The sequence below is a fragment of the Zootoca vivipara genome, chromosome 16 (genome assembly GCF_965207765.1).
Source record: "Zootoca vivipara chromosome 16, rZooViv2.hap1.1, whole genome shotgun sequence".
NCBI classification, from domain to species: domain Eukaryota; kingdom Metazoa; phylum Chordata; class Lepidosauria; order Squamata; family Lacertidae; genus Zootoca; species Zootoca vivipara.
Window position 1 is genome coordinate 42,097,250 of NC_142599.1, and position 11,031 is coordinate 42,108,280.

Here is an 11,031-nt window from a genome sequence, read left to right on the forward strand (position 1 = left end):
GGAACACCTTACCGGGGCCGCGAGAGAGTGGCTTAGACCGTTAATCGCGACAAAAAATCCTTGCATGAAGGATGTCAAACTATTTTTAGGGGCTTTAAAAGTAATGTATGCGTCTGATAGCCATATGGACCAGACCAAAGAGGAACTGCATAATTTACGCCAAGGAAAAATGACAGTTCGCGAATATTGGGCGAGATTCACCATGCTGGTGCACAGACTGGGGTGGGAACTGCACTCGCCTCCGATGGAAGCGGCGTTCTATCTGGGGTTGCATGAGGATGTGAAAGATGAGCTCTCGAGAGGTCCAAAGCCCAGTAATATGGATCAGCTGAGCAAAGCGGCTCTGGCGGTGGGGGTGAGACAGGAATCCCGATGGAACGACAAGCAGCCAATGCGCGCAAAGCGAGCTTGGTTCCCACGGTCGCAGGAGAAGCCACTCCCCCAACAGCCATCCCAGGCCATGCCAGGGGCCAGCCAAGACCAGGAACCCATGCAAATTGATAGCGCGCGCGCTTTTCAAACCCCAGCGGCGCCAAGACGCAAGGAGGGAAGAGGCGGGAATTGCTTTCTCTGCAACTCCCCTCAGCATCTCGTCAGAGACTGCCCACATCGCAGGGAGTGGCAAGGAAAGGCGGGAACGGTTGTGCCCTCCCCCACTGACGCAGCACCACAGCAGGGAAACGAGACAGCCTGGCTGCAGGAGACAAGGGGCAGCAGCCAGGCGCAATCGGCAGACAACAGCCCCAGCCCACCCACCCGCACAGCGAGGAGCAGCGCCAGCCCACACACACCCCCAGAGCAGGGGTGGTTCTAGAGGTCACGCTAACGCTCCCAAATGGGTACCCCCTGACGGTTTTAGCTTTAATCGATTCGGGGGTGTCGGCGAACTTCTTTTCGAGAACCTTTGCAGAAGAGCACCAGATCCAACTTCTGCAGCTGGATTTTCCCCTGCACGTCGCCACCATTGACGGCAGGGAGTTACTGGGAGGGGCCATCACCCATCAGACCCCCCCCCCATGAGAATGACGGTGGGACGGCACTCAGAGACACTGGCATTCAAAGCCACCACCATCTCAGACCCCCCCATCGTCTTGGGCATGAGCTGGCTGGCGCGCCATGACCCCTCCATCAGTTGGCACCAGAGATGCATCACGTTTGGCTCAGACTTTTGTCTGGAACATTGCATGCAGCACCAACCAAGGGAGGGGCCTCCAATAGCCATGGTGGCCACCATGCACGTCAAAGGGGGTGAGGCGATACCCAAGCCGTACTGGGACCTGCAGGAGGTCTTCAGCGAAGCGGAATCCGACCACCTACCTCCCCACAGGTCCTTTGACTGTCAGATCAACCTGGTGCCAGGGGCCACACTACCCCCAGCCAAGCTGTACTCCATGTCAGACCAGGAACTGGAGGATCTAAGGGCGTTCATCGACAAGAACCTCAAGAGAGGGTTCATCAGAGAAAGCAAGGCAGCAGGAGGCAGCCCGGTCTTCTGGGTGGACAAGAAAGACACGCAACAGCGCCGTCTGGTGGTGGATTTCAGACGGCTGTACAACATGACGGAACCGGTGGCTTTCCCAATGCCCAGAGTGGACGATCTGCTGACAGCGGCACGCAAGGGCAAGATCTTCACCAAGCTCGACCTGAGGGGGGCCTACAACTTGATCAGGATCCGGGAAGGCGATGAGTGGAAGACCAAGATGTTCACACCGCTGGGCTCTTTTGAATATCTGGTGATGCCCTTCGGTTTGCAAGGGGGCTCAGCATGCTTCCAGGCCTTCATGCACCACGTCCTGGGGTCCCTCCTCTTCCAGAACTGCTTGGTCTTCCTAGATGACATCCTTATTTACTCCAATGACCCAGTACAGCACGTGAAGGATGTCAGGGAGGTGTTGCAGCGCCTGAAGGAGCACCACCTGTATGTGAAGCTGGAGAAATGTAAGTTTCACACCAAAGAGGTGGACTTCCTGGGCTACAAGCTGTCAGACAAGGGGCTAGTGATGGACAAGGACAAGGTGCAGGCCATCCTGGACTGGCACAGCCCCAGGACGCGCAAAGATGCCCAACGCCTACTAGGCTTCGCCAACTTCTACAGGAAGTTCATCAAGAACTTCTCGCGTGTTACGGCTCCCATCACGGACTGCCTGAGAGGCAAGCAGAAGTTCAGGTGGACACCGGAGGCGTAAGCAGCGTTCGAAAGCCTCAAGAGGGTGTTCGCCTCAGACCAGAACCTGTTCCACGTGGTGCAGGATGCGCCCCTACGCGTGGAGACCGACGCTTCAGACAGAGCTCTGGGAGCGATCCTGCTGCAACTGGATGCCAACAGAGAGTGGAGACCCTGTGCCTTTTTCTCCAGAAAGCTGACCCAGCCAGAGCGCAACTACGCAGTGTTTGATAAGGAGCTTCTGGCGATCCATTCCGCGTTTAAACACTGGAGACACTTCCTGGTGGGCGCCAAGCACCCCATTCAGGTGTGCACGGACCACAAAAACCTGGAGTTATGGAGAACAGCCAGGGTGCTCAACCAGCGGCAGATACGGTGGGCAGAGTTCTTCTCGCACTTCAACTTCTCCATCCACTACATACCGGGGGAGCAGAATGTCAGGGCGGATGCCCTCTCCCGCAAGCCAGAGTACATGGAGGAGGAGTTACCACCAGCGCCCCGACATGTGTTTCCCCCGTCGGCATGGGCCTGCGGAGCAGCAGTGGTGAGCGAGGCAGAACTCACAGCACTGACGGCAGCAGATGAGTTGGCCACCCGCATCTTCAGAGAGCTGCGAGAGGGGAGGGAGCAGGCAAAAGACTTTGCAGAACGCAGGGGGCTGCTTTTTTACAAGGGAGCCCTGTACCTGCCCACCAACCAGCTCAGAGGTAAGGTCCTCAAGCAGATGCACGACAACCCAATGGCGGGTCATTTTGGAAGGGACAAAACCACTCACCTAGTCATGAGACACTTCTGGTGGCCGGGGGTGCGGGAGGATGTTCGGGACTATGTACGGGGCTGTGACACCTGCCAGCGAGCAAAGGTGGTCAGAGCAGTACCAGCAGGGTTGCTGGAGCCATTGGCCACACCGCACAGGCCGTGGGAAGTAGTGTCCATGGACTTCATCACAGACCTGCCTTCGTCCAGGGGCAAGACAGCAGTGTTGGTGGTGGTGGACCTTATGTCCAAAATGTGCCACTTTATACCGTGTGCCAGGGCGGTCTCTGCAGAAGAGACAGCCAAACTGTTTGTTGATCACATATTCAGACTGCATGGATTACCCTTAAGGGTTATTTCGGATCGAGGCCGCCAATTTGTTTCCAGGTTCTGGCGGCGGCTCATGAACCTCCTGCAGGTGGAGGTCAGCTTGTCGACGGCTCGGCACCCGCAGACCAATGGACAGGCGGAGAGGGTCAACGCCATTTTGCAGCAGTACCTGAGATGCTACGTCAGCCAGAGGCAAACGGACTGGGTGGATCGCCTGCCACTGGCAGAGTTTGCCTACAACAATGCGGTGCACGTCTCCACAGGGGTGTCGCCCTTTAAGGCCAACTACGGGCGCGACCTCAGATCTTTCCCAGAGCAGGAGGGGGAGGAGGCGGAGGAGGGCCCACAGGCAGAGGATTGGGCAGAGGAACTGGAGACGGTGCACCAGCAGCTCAGAGAACACTTGGAGAGGGCCAAAGAAGCATACAAAAAGGGGGCAGATCGCCACAGGCGACAGGGGGAGGTCATCAGGGTGGGGGACAAGGTTTGGTTGTCCTCAGAGGGCCTTCCCACTAGGGGGCGGTGCAAGAAGTTGGCACCCAGAAGGTTGGGCCCCTTTACGGTCACGCAACAGGTCAACCCGGTGGCATTCAGGCTGGCACTGCCAGAGGACATGAGGGTGCACCCAGTATTTCATAGATCGCTGCTGTCACCGTACAGGGAAAGCAGCAGGCTCCGAGGCAGCGAACAGCCCCCCGAGGGAGGGGGGGAGAGGGGAGGCAGGGAGCAACTCAATGAAGCCACGGCCATCCTTGATTCACGGAGAGGGGTGGGGGGCCTGGAGTACCTCATGGCATGGGAGGATGCCCCGCCTTCCCAGAATGAATGGGTCCCAGCCACTCAGATACAGGAGGAATTCTTGGTGGAAGAATTCCACACCCTCTTCCCACACAGGCCCAAGCCCTGGCACATGGAAAGGGAGGGGGAGGGAGAAGGGGAGGAGGTCGCAGAGAGCAGTTCACCGTGGAGATGGGAAGCGGAGTTTGAGGACCCGGAGGAAGAGGTATGGGCGTCTCCGAGGTCCACCCCGTCAGAGGAAGAGGCAGACTGGCAGCGGATTTTTACCCCCACCAGCTCTGACGCCACGGACTTCTTGGGATTTCAGTCTTCCCAAGCGGAAGGAGGGAGCTCGAGGGATTGGGGAGAGGTGTTCACACCAACCGGCTCGGACAGCACAGAGTTTTTAGGCTTTCATTCGTCACCGACGCCCTTGGAGCCCCTCGGGAGGGGAGAAGGGGGGCCTGGGAGGGGGGTGGATGTGAGGGACAGGGGATATCGCGAAGTCCCTCCCCTCCTGAGTTCCAGCCCATCCCCGAGCGCAGGGGAAAGCAGGGAGAGTTCCGTCTCAAGTGGGGAAGCAGGAAGTGGGGTCCGAGGCTCAGACAGGGTAGCGGAGCCAGCATCCCAGGTGGGACAGGAAGGGGAAAGCAAGGGGGGAGACCTGTCCCCCCAACTCCGGAATTGCGCAGAAAACGTAGGGGGAAGAGGATGGGTCTCCCCAAGTTGTTGTGTTGGAGAAAAACGTGCCAAACGCCATTCGGAGGTTCTGATTCAAGCGGATAAGATGTGTCTCTGTAAATAGCACTGCCTTTAGCACTGTAAATACGCAGCACCAATAAAAAGATAAAATGCAGAGCTGTGTAGAGTCGTTACTCTGAAGTAGCCCACTCCGGCCCCTGTGACAGTAACTGAACCCAAAGGATTTGTAACCGAACCCAAAAGGGTGCTCATCAATGGCTCCTCCTCATCCTGGAGAGTAGTGACTAGTGGGGTGCCACAGGGTTCTGTCTTGGGCCCAGTCTTATTCAACATCTTTATCAATGACTTGGATGATGGGCTTGAGGGCATCCTGAGCAAGTTTGCAGGTGACACCAAATTGGGAGGGGTGGCTAATACCCCAGAGGACAGGATCACACTTCAAAATGACCTTAACAGATTAGACAACTGGGCCAAAGCAAACAAGATGAATTTTAACAAGGAGAAATGTAAGGTACTACACTTGGGCAAAAAAAAAAAAATGAAAGGCACAAATACAGGATGGGTGACACCTGGCTTGAGAGCAGTACATGTGAAAAGGACCTAGGAGTCTTGGTAGACCACAGACTTGACATGAGTCAGCAGTGTGATGCAGCAGCTAAAAAAGCCAATGCAATTCTGGGCGGCATCAATAGGAGTATAGCATCTAGATCTAGGGAAGTAATAGTACCACTGTATTCTGCTCTGGTCAGACCTCACCTGGAGTACTGTGTCCAGTTCTGGGCACCACAGTTCAAAAAGGATACTGACAAGCTGGAACGTGTCCAGAAGAGGGCAACCAAAATGGTCAGAGGCCTGGAAACGATGCCTTATGAGGAACGGCTTAGGGAGCTGGGTATGCTTAGCCTGGAGAAGAGAAGGTTAAGGGGTGATATGATAGCCATGTTCAAATATATGAAAGGATGTCATATGGAGGAGGGAGAAAGATTGTTTTCTGCTGCTCCAGAGAAGCGGACACGGAGCAATGGATTCAAACTTCAAGAAAGAAGATTCCACCTAAACATTAGGAAGAACTTCCTGACAGTAAGAGCTGTTCGGCAGTGGAATTTGCTACCAAGGAGTGTGGTGGAGTCTCCTTCTTTGGAGGTCTTTAAGCAGAGGCTTGACAGGCATATGTCAAGAATGCTTTGATGGTGTTTCCTGCTTGGCAGGGGGTTGGACTGGATGGCCCTTGTGGTATCTTCCAACTCTGATTCTATGATTCTATGATTCGGCAGGGCAGAATGATAGTCCCCGTGAGAGCTGGGCTGAGTGTTTGCTGTGAAAGATTGACAATGTTGTTGATCTTGTTTTGATTAGTGGCCTGTAGCTTGGAAAGGTTGCAGAGTTTTTTTATTTTTCCAGTTCTTCAGTAACTCCAGTTGAGAGTGGTAAATGGTTTGTTTTTCCTTGTGGCACTCCTGCCATGCTGGGTGATTCCTGATAGAGTTGTCCAGTGCAGAGAGTTCCTCCTTTATAAGCTTCTGTTTGGAATAAAGAACGCCGATAAGATGTTTCAGCATCTTATAACCCCATATTTATCTCAGTTTAGTTCCCGACTAAGAGAACGGCAGGCAGCATATTTGCAAGACAAGCCCACTGGGAAAATAACCTTCTCGGTGGCTAAATTCCTCTTCCAGGTGCTCAAGTGTTGGAAAAGTATAATCGAATGCCTTGATGTGGGTTACCTGTAGGAGGTTCTGTAGTGCGGTCATACTTCATTTATGTATCCCTCAGATGCCTTCAGTTTTATATTTTTATTGAGAAATGTTTTTTTCTTTCTGACTATTGGTTGAATAAAGTGTATTGTATCTCTTACACAAGCATACACTGAAAGAGAGCGTGTACTTGTGCAGGGGGAGACAGAGAGAGAGAGACAGAGAGGTGGACACAAAATGCCACACACACAACCAAACAAAAAAAAGACACCTCCCCATGTGGAGGAGGAGGGGTGGTTGGTCACACTGCCTGCCTAGCTATCCGCCGACTGCACAGGGTCACCCCAGCACTCCTAAATCAAGTGACGGGCGCAGGCCTGGTGTACTTACTGTCTTGTAGATCCCACAGACGTTCATAAGCAAAGGGCCCGGCATGGTGCCAGTCTACCTGGTGGATGGGTGGGAGGGAGGGAGAGGGGCTCGGAGGGAAAGGCCTGCCTGCTTGTCTGCCTGCCACAGAGGGACGCCCCGACACTTTCAACGCAAGGAACCAGTGCCTGTCCAGTCTACCTGGTGGAAGGCAGAGGAGGATTACCCTCCTGCCCTCCCTCCTGCTCCAGTGGGGCTATTAGAGCAAGGAAGCGGCATCCGCCCGGTCTACCCATCAGAAGAGCCTACAAGCAGTCTTAAGCAAGGTCCCAGTGTGGGCTCTGTGTACCCAACGAAGCCCCCCTCCTGCTTAGCCTACCAGCCGTGCGTCCACCTGGTAGGCCAAGGACCGCATGCCGGCCTGGTCTCCCCGCCAGATGGGATAGAAGCATTGCCCAGTCTACAGAACCTTGGCTCCCCTCCGGTCTAACCACTGGAATGGCTGAGAGCATTGCCTGGAACACAGGCCTTAGGCTCCCCTCCAGTCCACTCTACATAGAGGCTGGGGATTCCTGGTCTACCTCCGAGAAAGCAACACTTCCCGGTCTACATTTTGGAGACCCGATTGACTTACAGGGTCACCGGTATCCCTGGTCTACCCAGCAGAGGGGCTGGAAGTGTTAACCGGTCTACGGACCCTTGTCTCCCCTCCAGTCTACTCACCACAAAAGCTGGAACTTCCTGGTCTACCTCCAAGAAAGCAAGGCTTCCGGGTCAACCCTTCGGCGCCCTTGCACGTAGACCGGGAGGCCTTGCTTTCGGGGAGGTAGACCGGGAAGCCCCAGCCTCTCCGGCGAGTAGACTGGGGCAACCGGCCCGGAAGGGCGGGTAGACCGGGAGGCATTGCTTTCTCGGGGAATACCGGGACGTCACAGCCTCTCCGGCGAGTAGACCGGCCTCGCCGGCCGGTAGACCGGGAGGCCTTGCTCACGGGGGGGGGGGGTAGACCGGGAAGCCCCAGCCCCTCCAGCAGGTAGACCGGGGCAACCGGCGCCCTTGCGAGTCGACCGGGAAGACTTGCTTTCTCTCAGGTAGACCGGAACGTCCCAGCCTCTCCGGCGAGTAGACCGGGGCAACTTGCTTTCGGGGTAGTAGACCGGGAAGCCACAGGCTCTCCAGCAAGTAGACCGGGGCAAGCAGCGGGAAGACCGGGAAGACTTGCTTTCTCTCAGGCAGACCGGGACGTCCCAGCCTCTCCGGCGAGTTGACCGGGGCAACTTGCTTTCGGGGTAGAAGACCGGGAAGCCTCAGGCTCTCCGGCGAGTAGACCGGGGCAACCAGCGGGTAGACCGGGAAGACTTGCTTTCTCGGGGTAGACCGGACGTCCCAGCCTCTCCGACGAGTAAACCGGGGCAACCGGCCGGTAGACCAGGAGGCCTTGCTTTCGGGGAGGTAGACAGGGAAGCCCCAGCTACTCCGTTGAGTAGACCGGGAAGCCCCAGACTCTCCGGCGAGTAGACCGGGGCAACCAGCGGGTAGAGCGGGAAGACTTGCTTTCTCCAGGTAGACCGGACGTCCCAGCCTCTCCGGAGAGTAGACCGGGGCAACCGGCCGGTAGACCGGGAGGCCTTGCTTTCGGGGAGGTAGACAGGGAAGGCCCAGCTACTCCGTTGAGTAGACCGGGAAGCCACAGGCTCTCCGTTGAGTAGACCGGGGCAGCCGGCGGGTAGAACAGGAAGACTTGCTTTCTACGGGTAGACCGGACGTCCCAGCCTCTCCGGCGAGTAGACCGGGGAAACCGGCGCGGAAGGGCGGGTAGACCGGGAGGCCTTGCTTTCGGGGAGGTAGACCGGGAAGCCCCAGCTACTCCGTCGAGTAGACCGGGAAGCCCCAGACTCTCCGGCGAGTAGACCGGGGCAACCAGCGGGTAGAACAGGAAGACTTGCCCTCTCGGGGTAGACCGGACGTCCCAGCCTCTCCGACGAGTAGACCGGGGCAAACGGCGCGAAAGGGGGGTAGACCAGGAGGCCTCGTTTTGGGAGGTGGGGGGGCGCAGATCGGGAAGACCGGGAGGCCTTGCTTTCTCTGGCGTAGACCGGGACGTCCCAGCCTCTGCGGCGAGTAGACCGGCCTCGTCCGGCCGGTAGACCGGGAGGCCTTGCTTACGGGGGGGTGTAGACCGGGAAGCCACAGCCTCTCCGGCGGGTAGACCGGGGCAACCGGCGCCCTTGCGAGTCGACCGGGAAGACTTGCTTTCTCTCAGGTAGACCGGGACGTCCCAGGCGCTCCAGCGAGTCGACCGGGAGGCCTTGCTTTCGGGGGTGGTAGACCGGACGTCCCAGGCTCTCCGGCGAGTAGACCGGGGCAACCGGCGCGGAAGGGCGGGTAGACCGGGAAGCCACAGGCTCTCCGGCGAGTAGACCGGGGCAACCGGCGCGTCCGCCGAGCAGACCGCAAGGCCTTGCTTTCGGCGAGGTAGACCGGGACGTCCCAGCCTCTCCGACGAGTAGACCGGTCTCGTCCGCCCGTTAGACCGAGAGGCCTTGCTTACGGGGGTGGTGTAGACCGGGAAGCCCCAGCCTCTCCGGCGGGTAGACCGGGGCAACAGGCGCCCTAGCGAGTCGACCGGGAAGACTTGCTTTCTCTCAGGTAGACCGGGACGTCCCAGGCTCTCCGGCGAGTCGACCGGGAGGCCTTGCTTTCGGGGGTGGTAGACCGGGAAGCCACAGGCTCTCCGGCGAGTAGACCGGGGCAACCGGCGCGTCCGCCGGGTAGACAGGAAGGCCTAGCTTTCAGCGAGGTAGACCGGGACGTCCCAGCCTGTCCGGCGGGTAGACCGGGGCAACCGGCGCCCTTGCGAGTCGACCGGGAAGACTTGCTTTCTCTCAGGTAGACCGGGACGTCCCAGCCTCTCCGGCGAGTAGACCGGGGCAACCCGCGGGTAGACCGGGAAGACTTGCTTTCTCCGGGTAGACCGGACGTCCCAGCCTCTCCGGCGAGTAAACCGGGGAAACCGGCGCGGAAGGGCGGGTAGACCGGGAGGCCTTGATTTCGGGGAGGTAGACCGGGACGGCCCAGCCTCTCCGGCGGGCAGACCGGGGCAACCGGCGCCCTTGCGAGTCGACCGGAAAGACTCGCTTTCTCTCAGGTAGACCAGGACGTCCCAGGCTCTCCGGCGAGTAGACCGGGGCAACCTGCGCCTCAGCCGGGTAGACCGGGAGGCCTTGCTTTCGGGGAGGTAGACCGGGACGGCCCAGACTCTCCGGCGGGTTAACGGGAAGAGAGCCAAGGGCTGGTACAAGGGGAAACGCTTCCAGTCCCACCGGACCGCTCCTTCTGTCGCTGGCTGGCTGGCTGGCTGGCTGGCTGGCTGACCGGCCGGCCGGCCGGCCGTCCCTACTTCCGGCCGTCCCAGCCTCTTCCTACGTCCTACTTCCTACCCCCTACGTCCCAGCCTTTCCGGCGAGTAGACCGGGGCAACCGGCGCGTCCGCCGGGTAGACCGGCAGGCCTTGCATTCGGGGAGGTAGACCGGGAAGCCACAGCCTCTCCGGCGGGTAGACCGGTGCAACCGGCGGGTAGACCGGGAAGACTTGCTTTCTCCGGGTAGACCGGAAGCCCCAGCCTCTCCGGCGAGTAGACCGGGACGTCCCAGCCTGGGCAATGCTTCCAGTCCCACCGGACCGCTCCTTCTGTCGCTGGCTGGCTGGCCGGTCGTCCCTACTTCCGGCCGTCCCTTCTTCCTTTTGGTTGTTTGGGGGGGGCAGGTAGACCGGCAGAACGGGGGCCTGAAGGTGCAGAGAGCCGCCGTCTCCTGACTCATCTATGGGTAGACCGGGCTACCCGTCGTCCCTTCTACCGAAGAAAGGGAGCGAGCGAGCGAGCGAGCGGTTTCTGCTTTCCTCTTTTTCTTTTGCAACAACTCAAGTTGTTACCGAGCAGCAGCGCCCCTAGTGGCGGTCAAGCTGGTACCGCAGGAGGCTAGGGCTCAAACCTCTATCGACTAAGCGGAAGGTGTGGGTCCTATAGGTTTCTACGGGTAGACCGGCACGGCGGGGGAGCCGCGGACGCCACCTATCGGAGTGAATTCGCAGCAGCCCCAAGGAGGGGCTTCCGAGGCGGCGCCGTCTTGTCGGAGCGGCGGCGGCGGCGGCTCAGCCACCGGCCCGTGATGCCGGGTCGGGACGGCAGGCGCCTGCAGATTATTGGCGACAGGGTTTTCAGGACCCTCTGGAGAACC